This window comes from Triticum dicoccoides, chromosome 2B, assembly GCF_002162155.2.
Source record: "Triticum dicoccoides isolate Atlit2015 ecotype Zavitan chromosome 2B, WEW_v2.0, whole genome shotgun sequence".
Lineage (NCBI taxonomy): Eukaryota > Viridiplantae > Streptophyta > Magnoliopsida > Poales > Poaceae > Triticum > Triticum dicoccoides.
In genome coordinates this window covers 367,657,545-367,677,112 of record NC_041383.1, presented here as the reverse complement: position 1 = coordinate 367,677,112, position 19,568 = coordinate 367,657,545, and the positions used below count along the sequence as shown (strand labels likewise).

The 19,568-nt window shown below is 41.9% G+C and overlaps 2 long non-coding RNA genes across 3 annotated transcripts; both read left to right on the top strand.

Annotated features, from left to right (window-relative positions):
• Window positions 1-7,077: 7,077 nt before the first annotated feature.
• On the top strand, window positions 7,078-7,663 carry LOC119363716. The gene is made up of 3 exons (XR_005174328.1): window positions 7,078-7,195; window positions 7,527-7,534; window positions 7,608-7,663. It is a non-coding gene; the product is annotated as an uncharacterized LOC119363716 (long non-coding RNA).
• A 564-nt stretch (window positions 7,664-8,227) lies between these two features.
• On the top strand, window positions 8,228-10,536 carry LOC119363717. Of its 2 annotated transcripts, XR_005174329.1 has the most exons (4): window positions 8,228-8,824; window positions 9,231-9,310; window positions 9,747-9,816; window positions 10,198-10,536. It is a non-coding gene; the product is annotated as an uncharacterized LOC119363717 (long non-coding RNA). The 2 variants fall into 2 exon arrangements; XR_005174330.1 differs by lacking the exon at window positions 9,747-9,816 and having other exon boundaries at window positions 8,245-8,824.
• The last annotated feature ends 9,032 nt before the right edge of the window (window positions 10,537-19,568 follow it).

Sequence of the window (19,568 nt, the reverse complement as noted above, 5' to 3'; positions counted from 1 at the left end):
GCCGAGGACGGCTTTATTTTCAAGAAGGGGAGGATGATGAGGACATGACTACCTTGGATATGACCAAAAATATTGCATATATGCATATTTGTCAGGTGATTTCTAGTGCAAACTATTCAATAATCTATTTGTGTTATCCAGAACAAAAATACTTCACACACTTTTGTGTTTTGTCTAATTGCAGGTGTATGGGACATTTGTACAATCCACATATGAAGATAAGGAAGAAAGAGATGTTTACTTGCTGTCCAAAAAGTTCTCTCATGTCACTTTTGGCCCAAGAGAAGATAGAGTCCAAGTCTCTCACGTTCTGGATTCAGATTCGGACTGCACAGACATACCTGACTCAAAACGCACACAAGTTTTTCATACGGACTCCGAATTGGGTGATTCTTTTTTTGTTGGAAACTAGATTTCGTGCACTTTCCAACCCAATTGGAATCACCTTCCAATTCGTCCGGAGCGTTGAGTTGTGGACGAAACAATCTGATGCTGCAGCAGAATCCGAGTCAAACTACAAGTCCAAAGGTGTTACATCACCTCCACTTGGGCCCATTGGCCTTGTACGACCTAGATTTAGTTTTAGGCTGCCTTGGGACGTCCTCCCACCTCCTTGGCCGCCACCCCTTGCTCCTATATAAGTAGATCCATCTATTAGCTTTTCCTTGGGATTTGTTTAGTTAAAAGTTAGCCAATGCAACTTCGTGTACTTCGTTTGTGTCCAACGACCAGACCAAGACCGCTTTCGGATCCCCACCTTTATCAATACTTCATACATATTTGCAATATTCAGATTGCTTTTATCATATTCTTGCTCATTCTTCGATTGCTTGCAGGAATAGACCTTCGTGGTCAGGTTGATCGTGCACCGGCGTGGTCAATAACCTCTCAGAGTTGGTTTAGCGATTGCTAAGGCGCAACGTCGTGCATGTTTGTAGTCGAATCGTCAAAGTCGTCTCCACCAAATCGATAGTTATCATCTCATCGAAAGATCGGGACACCCCCGCCTCTATCAAGTGGTATCAGTTTTCAGGTTGCTCGGTGAGAATTTCCAGTTTTCCTAGATTAGATTTATTTTCTTACCTATTGTCCAAGAAAAAGCCACAAAAAAGAGTTAGATCTATTCATCCTTGGTCCAAGCCAGTCTGAGCCTTTGCAATTTTCTTTTCATTGCTTGCATAGTTGAATTATCGGTTGCATCGTCGTGTCGAGTTGCTGGTCTTAGTGTCTAGTTCGTTTAGAGTTTCGAGTTCTGTTCACATTAGTCACGCCACCGCTGCATCATTATCTCTTCCGCTGTCCACCACCCATCCATCAATTTCCACCACGTGCTACCCACCATTCATTGTCATAATAATAGTTGAGATTGTTCACATCTTCACTTGATCCAATCTGCATCTTATCTAGTTTGTTTTGGAAAGAGGGAGAAAAAAAGAGAGAAAAAAACGAGAAAAAAAAGGAGAAAAAAAGTCAGAGAGAAAAAAAGGAGAGAAAGAAAAAAAAGTGTGAGGAAAAAAAAAGAGAGAAGAAAAAAAAACAAAAAAATCGGCACAAACTTTTTCAGAGGAAAGTTGGAGACAAAGTTGTTGATATATCCTGCTTGGCTGTTGTTTCACCTCATTATCTTCACTGCTGTTGTGATCTTCACTTATATCTTGCTGTCAAGAGCTACTTAGTATCCTTCATTGATGCTAGTTGTGCTACGCAGTGACCTCATTAGTGTTCTAGGCTCGCGTCTCTAGTCCGGTCTAGCCTAGGACCAGCACAGTACCGTCGTTGAGCGTTTATTCAACATTGCATCTTTGAATTGATTATTTCTAATCTTTTGCTACCATATATAGCCAACCCAGCTCCACATATTTCTACACCGTGTATACGTACGCTCCCCTGGCAATCGCTTTACTCAATATTCGGAGTTACTTGACACCGCTGGTTGCCGATCACCGCCTGCTGCATGGTAAGAACTTGTAAGACATTGATATTTGCTTTACTGTGAGCGTTTTACCACCACATCCTAGTAGTTATAGGAACATTATTTTTGGGTTTTATTTCTTGTTCTACTAATCATGACAGGATCCTTAGTCAATTCATGGGCTTTGTCGATCGCGGGAGACGTGCCACCACCTTTGCAAATACCACAACCGTCACGAGAGGTGCACAAACATCCAAATGCACATGATCAGGTTAATGTATCTATACCACCATTTAATGGCCGTTTTAAACCTACTTTATATATTGAATGGGAGTTCGACATAAAAAATATATTTGCTTCCCATAATTTCGATGAAACTAAAAAGGTTAAGGTTGCGGTTGGTTCTTTCACTGGTTATGCTTTGGTTTGGTGGAGTGAATATTGTCGATTACACCCTGACTATATACCTACTACTTGGGATGATTTGAAACTTGCCATGCGACATACTTTCGTCCCTGCTTATTATACTCATGACATGACTAAGAAGTTGCAACACTTAAAACAAGGTAGTGAAACTGTAACAAAATATTATGATGATTTACAAACTACCTTGTTGCATTCCTCTTTAGAAGAAAGTGAAGATGATTTTATGGATAGATTTTGGGGAGGATTAAACCGTGATATTCAAGAGATACTAATTCATGAAGAGTGTTATCCTATGGAACATTTGTTTCATCTTGCTTGCAAAGCTGAACAGGAAATAAAACGACGTGTTGGCGACGAGGAGAACAAGCGCACGGTGCACATTCCAAGAGTTGATATGATTGTTCCTTCAACTACTAGGCATACTATGACAACCACATCCGTTGTTGTCAGGACTACATCACCTCCACCATGTGACACATCGCCCCCGAGAGTGGCTACATCATCTGAGTTGATCATAAGAGGTAATGACAAAAGTACTGATCTTCCATCTCTACATGAGAATGATGAATGCCTTGTCAATTTGAATGCACCATCTGATGAGCTACCCACTACTTTGATCACACCACCTATTTTAGAGGACTACGTTGATAATTTGACTTTGCCATGTGATCAATCAACTGAAATACTAACAATTTTGAGTGCACCCATTGAATTAACTATTGATGCAAAAGAACCAATGTTTAATCATTTTGATATGACCTCTAATCTTGGTGATGATTCTGTGTTGAATGACTTATTGCATGTTTGCTTATTTAAGCATGTTGTAGCATGTAAATTTGATGCAAGTAAGGTTTATTCACCAATGTTGGGATGGTTTAATGATGAACATTGTCAATCTTTTGAAATGAATAAGAGCTTCACTTATATGTGCAAACTGAATTGCAATATTTTCATGCCTTCTACTTCTTGTGCTAATTTTTTGGCTTTAGATTTTATGAACTATGCAAGTTACTCATCTATTCATGTGTCATATATGCAAAAATCAAGGGAAGTAAAAATGGATGACATATACATATACAACATGTACACCTTATCTCTTTTGTTAGCCACATTTCAGATTAAGCAACGCCGAGGACGGCTTTATTTTCAAGAAGGGGAGGATGATGAGGACATGACTACCTTGGATATGACCAAAAATATTGCATATATGCATATTTGTCAGGTGATTTCTTGTGCAAACTATTCAATAATCTATTTATGTTATCCAGAACAAAAATACTTCACACACTTTTGTGTTTTGTCTAATTGCAGGTGTATGGGACATTTGTACAATCCACATATGAAGATAAGGAAGAAAGAGATGTTTATTTGCTGTCCAAAAAGTTCTCTCACGTCACTTTTGGCCCAAGAGAAGATAGAGTCCAAGTCTCTCACGTTTTGGATTCAGATTCGGATTGCACAGACATACCTGACTCAAAACGCACACAAGTTTTTCATACGGACTCCGAATTGGGTGATTCTTTTTTTGTTGGAAACTAGATTTCGTGCACTTTCCAACCCAATTGGAATCACCTTCAAATTCGTCCGGAGCGTTGAGTTGTGGACGAAACAATCTGATGCTGCAGCAGAATCCGAGTCAAACTACAAGTCCAAAGGTGTTACATCACCTCCACTTGGGGCCATTGGCCTTGTACGACCTAGATTTAGTTTTAGGCTGCCTTGGGACGTCCTCCCACCTCCTTGGCCGTCACCCCTTGCTCCTATATAAGTAGATCCATCTAGTAGCTTTTCCTGGGGATTTGTTTAGTTAAAAGTTAGCCATTACAACTTCGTGTGCTTCGTTTGTGTCCAACAACCAGACCAAGACCACTTTTCGGATCCCCACCTTTATCAATACTTCATCTATATTCGCAATATTCAGATTGCTTTATCATATTCTTGCTTGTTCTTCGATTGCTTGCAGGAATAGACCTTCGTGGTCAGGTTGATTGTGCTCTGGCGTGGTCAATAACCTCTCAGAGTTGGTTTAGCGATTGCTAAGGCGCAACGTCGTGCATGTTTGTAGTCGAATCGTCAAAGTCGTCTCCACCAAATCGATAGTTATCATCTCATCGAAAGATCGGGACACCCCCGCCTCTATCAACTATCATATAGTCTTCCACAATTGCTAACACTCACGCAATACAAATGGTTATGGAGTTTTAATCGGACACTGAGAAAGATAGGGGCTTATAGTGTTGCCTCCCAACGTATTCACCTTTGGGTGATGTCAACAATAATAGTTCATGCTAACTTACATCCAATTGGATATATATATCAGGATCTTTCCAACACGAGGTGCTTGCCAAAGGATAAAATGAAAAAGGGAAATGTGAAGATCACCTTGACTCTTGCATAAAGTAAAAGACATAAAGTAAAAGATAGGCCCTTCGCAAAGGGAAGCAGAGGTTGTCATGTGCTTTTAGGGTTGGATGCACAAAATCTTAATGCGAATGAATGTCACTTTATATTGCCACTTGTATATGGACCTTTATTATGCAGTCTGTCGCTTTTATTGCTTCCATAACAAGATCGTATAAAGTTATTTTCTTCACACCAAAAGATCATACATATTTAGAGAGCAATTTTTATTGCTTGCACCGATGACAGCTTACTTGAAGGATCTTACTCAATCCATAGGTAGGTATGGTGGACTCTCATGGCAAAACTGGGTTTAAGTATATTTGGAAGCACAAGTAGTATCTCTACTTGGTGCAAGGAATTTGGCTAGCATGAGGGGGGAATGCAAGCTCAACATGTTTGAATGATCCATGACAATATACTTTAACTGAGATGTGAGAAAACATAACCCATTACATTGTCTTCCTTGTCCAACATCAACTCTTTAGCATGTTATACTTAATGAGTGCTCCCAATTATAAAAGATGTCTAGGATAGTGTATTTATATGTTAAATCTCTCTTCCTTCAATATTCTTTCATGAATTGTTCAAATGACCAATACAATGCTTGCTAACCTTCAACAAATTTACATCCACTACTTCTTAGATGTGAACTCATTACTCCCCATGGGATAAGCAAATGAGACATATATAATTTCAGATTTATGACAATCAACTCATTCAACAATTTACTCATAGGATATAAGTGAAGCACACGAGTAAATGACAAACTAGTCCAACAAGATATAAGTGAAGATCAATGAGTAGCTAAATAATTATGTAATTATATAAAGACTCTCTCTCATTTAAGAATTTCAGATCTTGGTATTGTATTCAAACATCAAGCAAAACAAAATAAAATGACATTGCAAGGATAGCACAACTCATGTGAAGAAGCAAAAACTTAGGCTCAACCGATACTAACCGATAGTTGTTGAAGAAGAAAGGTGGGATGCCTACTGGGGCATCCCCAAGCTTAGATGCTTGAGACTTATTGAAATATTATCTTGGGGTGCCTTGGGAATCCCCAAGCTTGAACTTTTGTGTCTCCTTAATTCCTCTCATATCTTGGTTTCTCTTTTTATCAAAAGCTTCATCCACACCAAACTCAACAAGAACTCGTGAGATAGGTTAGTATAAACCGATGCAAAACCTTATCATTTTCTACTGTAACAAATTACTAAAATTATTATTCAACATTGCATACTAAATGCCTCTGCATATTTAGTACTCCTATCCTCAAATACAATCATTAAACAAGCAAACATATGCAAACAATGCAACCATAACAGCAATCTGCCAAAACAGTTTAGTCTGTAAAGAATGCAAGATTCATCATACTTCCATAACTCCAAAAATTATGAAATAAAATTCCCACTATAGTAAATTTATCATAGCTCATTATGCAAAAAGTTTCAACATTATACCATGCTTTGACTTTTCTAGGGAATTTTTGCAACAGCTGTAAACTTTCTGTTTTCAAACAGCAACATGTATACTAGCAAAATAAGCATGGTAAAGGCTATCCTTGACAATTTTATTGAAAATATAGATGCAAAACATTATTTAAAACAAAACAGACACTAGCCAACTCGCTCCCAGGGAGCTCCCTCGATGGCAGGCTTCGTTGGCCGTTCGATCTTCGGAAGTCCGATCTTTGACTTCGTTTCAGGTGTTGGATGTTCCCTGGCTGTTTCACTGCTCGTTTTTACTGCACGATGACTTTGCATAGCCAATGACCGGTGGGCTCTTGCAGCGCCCGTGTTGGCTGGGCGAACTGATTCGAGGTGCAGAATCATCCCCTCCCCGCCCGCCGCGTGCGCGCCGTGCCATCTGCGGGAGTGTGGGGCAGGCATCGCCCAATCCCCCCGCCCGCACCACTCCCTCCCTGCCCCACGCCCAATCCCCTCGCCCGCACCACTCCCTCCCTCCTCGATCTCTCTCCCTAGCCAGCCGCCATTGGTGGGAAACCCTAGCCCATTATCCCAATCAACACAGCCGCAACTCCTCTCCTTCTTTCTCCCTTCTCCCCCCTCCTCCCCTCACCACAGTCGCAACCTAGGGGCTCCGCCGTCCGTTTCGATGAGATCCACCACCTCGTGAGGTTCTCATCTGCCCCAGGTTGCGAGGAAGCCACGGGAGGAGGAGTGACCTCGGTGCGAGATAGGTACAGAGGAGGAGGTCAACCAGCGCGTCTTCAGCTGGAGGAGGGAAGTAGCGGATGCGAGCCAGGAGGCGGATCGGCTCGGCCCAGCTATGGAGGCGGCCGGGGCGGGCGCGGAGAGGGCTGGTGCGGCGGCGGCCAAGGCCAGGGAGGACGAGGTTGCATCCATCAGCGAGAAGCGGCCGATCCACCTGCGTGCTGTCACTGCAGGGATAGCGCCGCCGTCTCCCTCTCCCCTGGTGGCACCTCCCTATGTGAGCTCCTCCCTATCTTCCTGCTCCTTCACCTCCTCCTTCTCATCCCATGTATTTTAGATTTGTTTGTTCAATTTTACTCCATAGTGCTTGCACGCCCATGAATCTGAAAGTAACCCGCAAAAAAAAAGAATCTGGAAGTAGACATTTTAGTGTTTTTCCTATTCCATTATCCGCTTTTTTTGTTGCTAAGAGTACAGTTATTTTTGCATGGGGGATTAATTAGGCTGGTTATATAGAATGATAATTGCCTCAAATGATTCAGATTAAGAGTTCTGCTCAAGATATATGTGCTAGAGAACTAATTATTTTGTACTTGACCGCTCTGCAGATGTTGAGGTTGGTCTTGGAATGGTTGGCTTTGGGACTTTTGGTGGCAGTATATTCTTATGCCGACGACAAGCATTTGCAGGACGATTATGTGGTTATCTGTGGCAGTGTGCTCCTATCCTCCCCGCCTCCATACTTAATTTTTGGAAAACTAATGATTTTAATTCCTGGATGTCATAGGTACCATTGATTGTGCCTCAGCTTCGTAGCCGATCTTCGATCGTCCATGGCATCAACACACAAATTGATAATGCGAACCTCAGGTCAATACCTCCCCTATTTGATTTTTGCGGCAGAGTGCTAATAACTTTTATTGTTTGTGTTTTTGGATAAGATTTGCATGGTATTTCTATCATTGGTTGATTGCTTGGATACTTTCACTATAGTAGTTGTTCTGCCTCATCTATCACTATCTGCGGGCTTGCTTTGATTATGTGTCTCCCAACTTTCTGTAACTAAAAAGCAACATGTAAATGTAGCTTGAATAAAAATGGTACCTTTCTGTTTTGTGCAAGTTCAAAGTATTAGTAGTTTCAGTTTGTCCAATTTTTGCAGGGATATTGTGTGAGGTTTGGTACAAACTTTAAGACAATCACTTAATACATTCATGGGATCACCAACTTTTGGCACTTGTTGATACTAGCTAGGTGGGGCCATGAATTCCTAGAAGATTGTGGCAATTATCCTACTTCGCTTGCAAGATTGGTTTCTAAAAATATCATGGTAGTTGTAATTTTAGATTACTGCTGATTTGACTAAATATGTTTTGATTGTTTTTAAGCTTTGACTCTTTACTGTGTGCACAACTAATTCATTCCTAATTAAATCTTTCAATGGTTGATGGGAACACAACAGATCTTGCTTCTCTGCTTTTTAATGTTTCATATGTTTTCATGTACAAACCGAGGCATGCGGATGCGGGCGTGATGGCGGGCATCTCCGGCAGCGGCGGCGACCTGCAGGCAAGAGGCAACGACTGGGGTGTTCGATTTGATCCAGCGCCATGGCCCGGTCCCTGCAGGAGAGAGAGATGAGGGACAGAGAGAGAAGGAAGGAGAGGAGGGAGAAAGAGAGAGGGAGGTAAGATGCCGGATGTTACTATAGTATTAGAAGAATTCCTGATATATTTATTTATAGGATTCTATGATATTTGATGCAAAATATTGATGGCCAGGTGAATGCACTGGACTCTTCAAGATCGAGGGCACCATTGGAAAGGCCGAGTATGTCCATCAACAGCCTGCCCAGTGTCCGGATTCACCAAACAGTACAACCGGAGACGCTGTCGGCTGCCTGCAGGTCTGGAAACCAGACAACATCTCTGAAACCCACTATCCTCTGATGCATGAATCTCTATGCTCAATTTGGCTACATCTAATTTGCCATCGTTTAATCCTCCATAATGCAAACATCCTGTTTTTCATCAAGAGAAAGAACATTAAGAATTTTCGCACATTCTGTTGTAGCAATATCGACTATATGAATACCAGTAGTGTGTTTGGCAGTTTGTTCTTGTGGCTTCCAAAAGAAACCTGGAATGTTTGTTCTGCCGGTACAACTCTCTTTGGCTAGGACATTTTGGCTTCAAATAACATAAATGAACCTAAAACTTCTTAATATTTTATATCACTTTTTGTATTGATGTTCTTCATGCATGCTCATCTGCCAAGAGGTTAATCCAATAATGTCACACGTTCCTCAGCAGGCACCAAGCCGTCCACTGTTTTCTCTGCCCGAAGAAGGATTATGGTTCTCCACCTCTTTGCTACTCATATTAAAATTCTGGTATGTTCTTTCTTTCTTTATTTTCTTTCAAGAAAAAGGTGGAACCCGTTCTTAGTTTCCTATGATGATTTTGATGGCAATTTGTTAGTGTATTTCTAGCTGGAATTGTATGTATATCTTACAAATTTGCATTGCAACAAATTAATAACGAGAATAGAAGCGTTTGCACCCATCTAACATATTTGTATGGTATTTTTCAAAAGCTCAAGCTTAAAGATGTGGCGCTGTATGAGGCTATCATAGGATGGAAGATAAATTTAATGTTAAAATATTGCTTGAATTTCCTTTGTTCTGTAAACAGCAATACAAGATATGTTGCGCCATGGTTTTTTTCCAAAAAAAAATAACAACTAGCAATTAACAACACATCAAATGTTCTGTGGATCATTTTGTCAGGTTGGATTTAGTAGGTCATAATGGTTTTATTCTACGACAGGATTAATTTTGTTTGTACTTTAACCAGTTCAAGGATTGGTGGTCGAGCACTATGATCTTTGCACACTAAGGTTCGGTTGTGTTCTTTGAGAAATATATGTCCTACAAGTCTCATGTGTCTTGTCTTGTTTTCGCTTTCCAAGCTACAAGCTTTTGATATACTTCAAACGTGATTCTTTATATGTTGTTTGTTCCATCAATCGTAAAATGTAAATTAGCAATTAGGCGTCGACATAGTGTAGTGGAACCATTGTGCTTGATGCAGTTTTATTTTAGTGTTGAAATGTTTTTCTTAGTTTGTTTCGTGTTGAGAAATATATTCGTTTTCCAGCAATTGTTTTCTAAATCCTATCAACACATTACCTTGTATGGCCTTTGAAGTTTTTGTTTATAACGATCTTTGTTGCAGTGGTCAATTTGAGTATGGTATAGCTTATTCTTTTCTGTTGCAGCTATTCCGGAGAAGTTTAGAGCTTCTGCAACCTTTTGAAGACACGATTTATAGTTGCAGAGATGAAACAATCAATCAGTTGCGATGCATTACATAATCTTTTTGCTCTGGACATTGATGGGTATTGCAGACTCCTTTATTTTGCCACAAAGGACAGGAGCTGTGCCATTTGACTCGAAGAACAAAGCGTTCATCACAAGGGGGTGGTCTTTAGGATGTACACAAAAGAGGAAATTTCATTTTGTATAGAACCAAATTATATGATGTAATTGACCATTCTCTTGTACACAATGTTTATCATGTATTAAGTACATTTTATTGTCAAATATGTTTACTTTTTTTAGTGCACAAGTTCATAACTCCTTGGACTTTCTAATAGCAGGCTCAACTATTTGAAACCACTGATCTGATTTTGTTGGGTCTGTGTATTAGTGTATGTGTGTATTGAAGTTTGGTGAGTCTCAGGAAGAACCAAACTTTTATTCCTATCTCATCATATGCTATCTTAAATGCAAAATGTTAGCTACTTCAATCTCATGTTTAAAAATGTAATTGATTACAAATTGTGCATGCTCAAGTACGTAAATATTTGTAAAGAGAAATCATTATTAAGTTTCGGTTGAAATGATTTGCGTTGGTATCAAGTGGTTACTCACACCTAAAATTACAAAAAAAAATCAAGTATTTTCAATGCGCCCATAGTTTTAAATGGGACTCTGCGCTATTTGACCCAACGATTCTACTCCAAGTGGCCAACCCAAAAACTCTATTTTGTTTTTAATTGGACTGCTACCAAAATAAAATGTGTATATTTATCTAATTATAGACACCAACCCATCATGTTTCATATTAAAAGGGATTCAACCATGGATATTTTTTTCATCGCAAACATGGATTTAGCGTGCCTCTGCGCCATTTGGCGCAACGGCAAGCTACCGTTTATCCAGACTAAAGGAGATTAAATTTGTTGCCATATGTGCTTGCCCACAACTAAACCTTGAATATCTTTTCATCGCGCACATGGAATAAACATGTTTTCAATATAATATGATTAACACATGGCCTTTCTACTACCAATATCGAATATGTCCTTGCAAAATAAAACTATTTTCATCGACAACATGGCTTTAGCGGGTCTCTGCACCATTTGGCGGAACGGGTCAACTAGGGTTATCTTTCCCCCTCTTTTTTCCAAGAAATATATGCATGGCCAGATTTTTCATCATGATAACCATGTTTTCAAACTTGCTAAAAAATACAACCATGCCAACTTTACTCTCTCATCATAGTAGCTATTTTTTCAAATTAAACATATTCATATTATGCAAAATTTCCCTTTTCCCATACTATTATTTAACAACACAATAAACATGTTTACAAAATACCATGATTTAGTTGAAGGTTCTTGCAGCATGAAACTCTTTTCATCGACAACATGTCTTCAGTAGGTCTCTGCGCCATTTGGCGTAACGGGTCAACTAGTTCTAAATAACAGCAAGCAAATACTAGCAAAAGAAAATGACGCTCCAAGCAAAACACATATCATGTGGTGAATAAAAATATAGCCCCAAGTAAAGTTACCGATAAACAAAGACGAAAGAGGGGATGCCTTCCGGGGGCATCCCCAAGCTTAGGCTTTTGGCTATTCTTGAATATTACCTTGGGGTGCCTTGGGCATCCCCAAGCTTAGGCTCTTTCCACTCCTTATTCCATAGTCCATCGAGTCTTTACCCAAAACTTGAAAACTCCACAACACAAAACTCAACAGAAAACTCGTAAGCTCCGTTAGTATAAGAAAATAAACCACCACTTAGGTACTGTAATGAACTCATTCTAAATTCATATTGGTGTAATATCTACTGTATTCCAACTTATCTATGGTTCATAACCTCCGATACTACTCATAGATTCATCAAAATAAGCAAACAACACATAGAAAACAGAATCTGTCAAAAACAGAACAGTCTGTAGTAATCTGTATCAAACGTATACTTCTGGAACTCCAAATATCCTACCACATTAGGAAGTCCTAAGAAATTGGGGTACCAATCTAGAGCAAAAAGAATCAGATTAGAAGCACATTTCTGTAAATTATCTAAACTAATTTACTGGGTGCAAAAGTTTCTGATTTTCAGCAGGATCAACACAACTATCACCGTAAGCTATCCTAAAGGTCTTACTTGGCACTTTATTGAAAAAAAGCTATAAAACATGATTACTACAGTAGCATAATCATGTGAACACACAAAAACAGTAAGGGTAAATATTGGGTTGTCTCCCAACAAGCACTTTTCTTTAATGCCTTTCTAGCTAGGCATGATGATGACAATGATGCTCACATAAAAGATAAGAATTGAAACATAACGGGAGCATCATGAAGCATATGACTAGCACATTTAAGTCTAACCCACTTCCTATTCATAGGGATTTTGTGAGCAAACAACTTATGAGAACAATAATCAACTAGCATAGGAAGGTAAAACAAGCATAACTTCAAAACTTTAAGCACATAGGGAGGAAACTTGACATTATTGCAATTCCTACAAGCATATGTTCCTCCCTCATAATGATTTTCAGTTGCATCATGAATAAATTCAACAATATAACCAGCACCTAAAGCATTCTTTTCATAATCTATAAGCATAAAAAATTTACTACTCTCCACATAAGCAAAATTCTTCTCATTCGGAATAGTGGGAGTATCATAAGAGACTTGAACACTAAAAATTGTTTCCACATTAAAAGAGTAATGTTCAGAAAAAGGGTAATCATAATCATGACAAGTTTTATAAATATAATCATTACTAGTTTTTATAGCATAAGTTTCATCACAATAATCATCATAATTAGCAACTTCGTTCTCATCATAATCGATCGAAACCTCTTCCAAGGTAGTGGAATCTTCACTAAATAAAGTTGACACTCTTCCAAATCCACTTTCATATTCATCACAATAAGATTCAACATCCTCCAAAATAGTGGGATCACTACTTCCTAAAGTTGACACTCTTCCAAACCCACCTTCATCAATATAATCATCATAAATAGGAGTCATGCTTTCATCATAATAAACATTCTCATCAAAACTTGGGGGACAAAAAATATCATATTCATCAAACATAGCGTCCCCAAGCTTGTGGCTTTGCATATCATTAGCATCATAGATATTCAAGGAATTCATACTAACAACATTGCAATCATGCTCATCATTCAAAGATTTAGTACCAAGCATTTTAATGCATTCTTCTTCTAGCACTTGAGCACAATTTTCCTTTCCATCATACTCACGAAAGATAATAAAAAGACGAAGCGTATGAGACAAACTCAATTCCATTTTTTCTAGTTTTCTTTTATAAACTAAACAAGTGATAAAACAAGAAACAAAAAGATTTGATTGCAAGATCTAAAGATATACCTTCAAGCACTCACCTCCCCAGCAACGGCGCAGGAAAAGAGCTTGATGTCTACTACTCAACCTTCTTCTTGTAGACGTTGTTGGGCCTGCAAGTGCACAGGTTTGTAGGACAGTAGCAAATTTCCCTCAAGTGGATGACCTAAGGTTTATCAATCCGTGGGAGGCGTAGGATGAAGATGGTCTCTCTCAAGCAACCCTGCAACCAAATAACAAACAGTCTCTTGTGTCCCCAACACACCCAATATAGTGATAAATTGTATAGGTGCACTAGTTCGGCGAAGAGATGGTGATACAAGTGCAATATGGATGGTAGATATAGGTATTTGTAATCTGAAAATATAAAAACAGCAAGGTAACTAACGGTAAAAGTGAGCGTAAATGGTATTGCAATGCTAGGAAACAAGGCATAGGGTTCATACTTTCACTAGTGCAAGTTCTCTCAAGAATAATAACATAATTGGATCATATAACTATCCCTCAACATGCAACAAAGAGTCACTCCAAAGCCACTAATAGCGGAGAACAAACGAAGAGATTATGGTAGGGTACGAAACCACCTCAAAGTTATTCTTTCGGATCAATCTATTAAGAGTTCGTACTAGAATAACACCTTAAGACACAAATCAACCAAAACCCTAATGTCACCTAGATACTCCATTGTCACCTCAAGTATCCATGGGCATGATTATACGATATGCATCACACAATCTCAGATTCATCTATTCAACCAACACAAAGTACTTCAAAGAGTGCCCCAAAGTTTCTACCGGAGAGTCAAGACGAAAACGTATGCCAACCCCAATGCATAGGTTCATGGGCGGAACCCGCAAGTTGATCACCAAAACATACATCAAGTGGCACGTGATATCCTATTGTCACCACAGATAAGCACGGCAAGACATACATCAAGTGTTCTCAAATCCTTAAAGACTAAATTCGATAAGATAACTTCAAGAGGAAAACTCAATTCATCACAAGAGAGTAGAGGGGGAGAAACATCATAAGATCCAACTATAATAGCAAAGCTCGTGATACATCAAGATCGTGCCATAGAGAGAACACAAGAGAGAGAGAGAGAGAGATCAAACACATAGCTACTGGTACATACCCTCAGCCCCGAGGGTAAACTACTCCCTCCTCGTCACGGAGAGCGCCGGGATGATGAAGATGGCCACCGGTGATGGGTTCCCCTTCTGGCAGTGTGTCGGAACGGGCTCCCGGGAGTATTTTGGTGGCTACAGAGGCTTGCGACGGCAGAACTCCCGATCTATCTTCTGTCTCAATTTTTTTAGGGTACGTAGGCTTATATGGGCGAAAGAAGTCGGTCAGAGGAGCCTCAAGGGGCCCACGAGAGGGTAGGGCGCGCCCGGGGGGGTGGGCGCGCCCCCCTATCTCATGGCTTCCTCGATGCTCCCCTGGCTTGCACTCCAAGTTTCCTGGGTCACCTTCGTTCCAAAAATCACGCTGCCGAAGGTTTCATTCCGTTTGGACTCCGTTTGATATTCCTTTTCTTCGAAATACTGAAACATGCAATAAAACAGCAATATGGGCTGGGCCTCCAGTTAATAGGTTAGTCCCAAATGTAATATAAAAGTGTATAATAAAGCCCGAAATCATTCAAAACAGATAATAAAATAGCATGAATGCTTCATAAATTATAGATACGTTGGAGATGTATCAGCTGACGTGTCATGTATCTTTCAGAGGTTGAGGCGCTTCCTGAGACAATGGAGCCCCGAGCGCCTGGTTGCTTAGTGGGGCCTCCTCAGCCCTGGGGCATCTTCCTGCTGAGCTTGGTCCCCTGTTGCTGCTGTCGTGGTCCTCGCGAGGCTCTCCTGGTCTTGCGTTGCCCCGGCTGAGGCCGTGGCTGGGCGGGACGCGGCCTTAGCCTGGCGTTCCTCCCGTACTGCCACCAGGGCCGCGCTGGCAGAGTAGGGAGTGGCGGCAAGGTAGAGCACCAGGGTCTCGAGAGGGCGCGGCGCCACCATCACGGGAGGGCTGGCCAGATATTTTTTGAGGTCTTGAAACGCTTGGTCGGCCTCCTGTGTCCACTCAAACGGGCCCTTCTTCTTCATTAGCTTGAAGAACAGTAGAGCGCGCTCCCCAGCTTGGAGATGAAGCATCCTAACGCGGTCACGCGGGCGGCAAGCTTCTGCATTTCTCTAAGGTTTTGCGGCGGACTCATGTCTTCGATTGCCTTGACCTTCTCTGGGTTGGCCTCGATCCCCATGTGGGACACAAGGAATCCCTGCAGCTTGCCGGAAGGGACGCCGAACACGCACTTCTCCGGGTTGAGTCGCAGGTCTACCTGACAAAGGCTCGCGAAGATCTCCTCCAAGTCCTGGATCAATGTCATTGCCTCCCGAGATTTCACCACAATGTTATTGACGTAAGCCTCGGCATTTTTCCCGAGCTGCCGGCCCGAGGCAATGTGCATCAGCCGTTGGAAGGTCGCGCCCATGTTGCACAACCCGAACGGTATGCAAGTGTAGCAGTACACCCCCACATGGGGTCAGGAAGGCTGTCTTCTCCACGTCTTCCACCGCCATCTTGATCTAGTGATAACCCGAAAACGCATCCAGGAAACACTGCAGGTCACACTCGGCTGTGGAGTCGACAATCTGGTCGATGTGGGGAAGCGGGAACGGATCTTGGGGGCAGGCCTTGTTGAGGTTGGTAAAATTGACACACATGCGCTCCTTTCCCCCCTTTTTTTGGCACGACAACGGGGTTTGCCAGCCATTCGGGGTAGCGAACCTCGCGAATAACATCTGCTGCCTCCAGCTTGCGGGTTTCTTGGACGATGAAGGCTTGCTTCTCCGTGGACTGCCGCCTTGCTTTTTGCTTCATAGGGCATACATTAGGGCACACATTCAGGTGATGCTCAATCACCTCCCTTCGGACCCCCGCTAGCTGCTTGGGCTCCCACGCGAACACCTCTTTGTTCGAGCGCAAGAACCTCACCAACGCCTTCTTTTGGTCAGGGTCGAGGTCGGCACCTATGGTGAAGGTGGCTCCTGAGGACCTATCTCCTCAACTAGCACCTGCTTGGTCTCCGCCTTATCCTGAGTGAACAGCTGGTTCTTTTTGGTCAGTGCAGCTTCCTTGGCCTTGGAGGCGTCCGCGCTGGCGGGCTGTGCCGCTATGGCGGCCTTGAGGGCCAGCTTGAGCGCCAGCAGAGCCTCCTTGGTATCTCCAACTACGGTGAGGATGCCGCCGCTCCCGGGCATCTTCATGAGGTTGTAAGCCAGATGGGTTGCTGCCATGAACTGAGCCAGTGCAGGGTATCCGAGGATGGCGTTGTTCAGGAGGCCGATGTGAGCAATGTCAAAGTCCATCAGCTCCGTGCGGTAGTTGTTGTTGGGGCCTGATGAGGACATCAATACAATTGTTACACCCACAGCCCCTGCTGCTATACATACTGGACCAATTACTAGAGCTCGTGCACGCCAACTAAATTACCAGGTACTTTCGTTTCTTGGTAATGATTCTAATGTTCATGAGAATATGATGCTGCCTAAATTGGATACATTTGTTTTGCTTACAAATGAAGGGCCTAGCTTGGAGAAGGATGAACATTGGAGCAAGAACAAGCATGGAGATGATGGCATGCGGAAGGGAAACAAGAACGGAGTTACAAGTGATGATTTCAGGACTTTGAAGCCACCATAATGGGTGCATGAAGCCTTGGACGAAATATACAAGATGCCACTTCATAAATTTCGTCCCGAGGCTATTTTAGGTGCCGCGTCACCTTATTATTGGGCCAGGCCCATGTAATTTCGAAATACATAAGTATAGGCTATTTTTAGAGTCCGTATGTGTGGGGAAACAAGAGATAGGGTTGATTTCGGACCCCTCCACCAAGGGCCACGAAATTCCCCCCTCTTCCTCCATATATACAGCCCTTAGGGCATCGTTTAGACTTTGGGTTTTGTTTAGATTAAAAGTTCGCCATAGCTGCAACTTCGCGTACTTCGTTTGTGTTCAACGACCAAACAAAGGCGTCATAGAACCCCACCTTGATCAATAAAGCTTTCATCTTATATTCGCAATATCCAGATTGCAATCTTAGTTTCTTGCTTGTTCTTCGTTTGCTCGCAGGAAACAGACCCTCGTGGTCAGGTTGATCGTGCTCCGGCGTGGTCAATAACCTCTCAGAGTTGGTTTAGCGATTGCTAAGGCGCGACGTCCTCGCACGTTCGTAGTCGGATCGTCAAAGTCGACTTCCACCAAAGCGATATCCATCATCTCATCGAAAGACGGGACACCTCCGCCTCTATCAAGTGGTATCAGATTTCCAGGTTGCTCGGTGAGATTTTACAGTTTTTCGTAGTTTAGATCGAGTCTGTTCTTCATACCTACAGTCCACGAAAAAGCCACACAAAAAAATTAGGGTTAGTTCATCATATCCGAACCAATCTGAGCCTTTGCATAATCTTTTTAGGGTTTTGCTTTGTTGAATTTGCGGTTGCATCGTCGTGTCTAGTTGCTGGTCTTAGAGTCTAGTCTTTTAGAGTTTCGAGTTCTGGTCATAAGTTGTCACGCCGCCGCCGCACCATCATCATCGCCCCTGCCATCTACCACCACCGCTTATCCGCCACCGCTCCGAATCCGTAACCATATACCACCACCGATCCATATTCCTAAACTGAAATTGAATATTCCACCATTTGAGGGTAGATATGTTCCTGATATATATCTTACTTGGGAGTTAGAAACTGAACAACGATTTACATGTTTACAATATCCTGAGGAGAGACGAGTTGCTGCTGCTGTTTGTGCTTTCACTAGTTTTGCATGTGTATGGTGGTCTGAACATTGTAGATTATATCCTATTCCAACTACTTGGGCTGCTTTGAAAACTGCTATGCGTACGCGTTGGGTTCCACCATATTATCAACGTGAATTGCTTCAAAAATTGCAGCGTTTAAGACAAGGAAAAAATTCTGTAGAAGAATATTATCAGGAATTACAAACTGGCATGATTCGATGTGGTATTGTTGAGGAGAATGAAGCTATGCTTGCACGTTTTCTGGGTGGATTAAATAGAGAGATTCAGACCATTCTAGACTATAAGGAGTATACTAATATCACTCGTTTATTCCATCTTGCTTGTAAAGCTGAACGTGAAGTGCAGGATCGACAAGCATTGGCGCGAACTAACTTTTCTGCAGGCCGACCTTCATCATGGACACCACGTGCATCTTCTACTTCAACTGCACCAGCACCTCTGATAGAGGCAAAGGTGTCCCGTCTTTCGATGAGATGGTGGATTTCGCTTTGGTGGAAGTCGACTTTGACGATCCGACTACGAACGTGCGAGGACGTCGCGCCTTAGCAATCGCTAAACCAACTCCGAGAGGTTATTGACCACGCCGGAGCACGATCAACCTGACCACGAGGGTCTGTTTCCTGCGAGCAAACGAAGAACAAGCAAGAAACTAAGATTGCAATCTGGATATTGCGAATATAAGATGAAAGCTTTATTGATCAAGGTGGGGTTCTGTGACGCCTTTGTCTGGTCGTTGAACACAAACGAAGTACGCGAAGTTGCAGCTATGGCGAACTTTTAATCTAAACAAAACCCAAAGTCTAAACGATGCCCTAAGGGCTGTATATATGGAGGAAGAGGGGGGAATTTCGTGGCCCTTGGTGGAGGGGTCCGAAATCAACCCTATCTCTTGTTTCCCCACACATACGGACTCTAAAAATAGCCTATACTTCTGTATTTCGAAATTACATGGGCCTGGCCCAATAATAAGGTGACGCAGCACCTAAAATAGCCTCGGGACGAAATTTATGAAGTGGCATCTTGTATATTTCGTCCAAGGCTTCATGCACCCATTATGGTGGCTTCAAAGTCCTGAAATCATCACTTGTAACTCCGTTCTTGTTCCCCTTGCGCATGCCATCATCTCCATGCTTGTTCTTGCTCCAATGTTCATCCTTCTCCA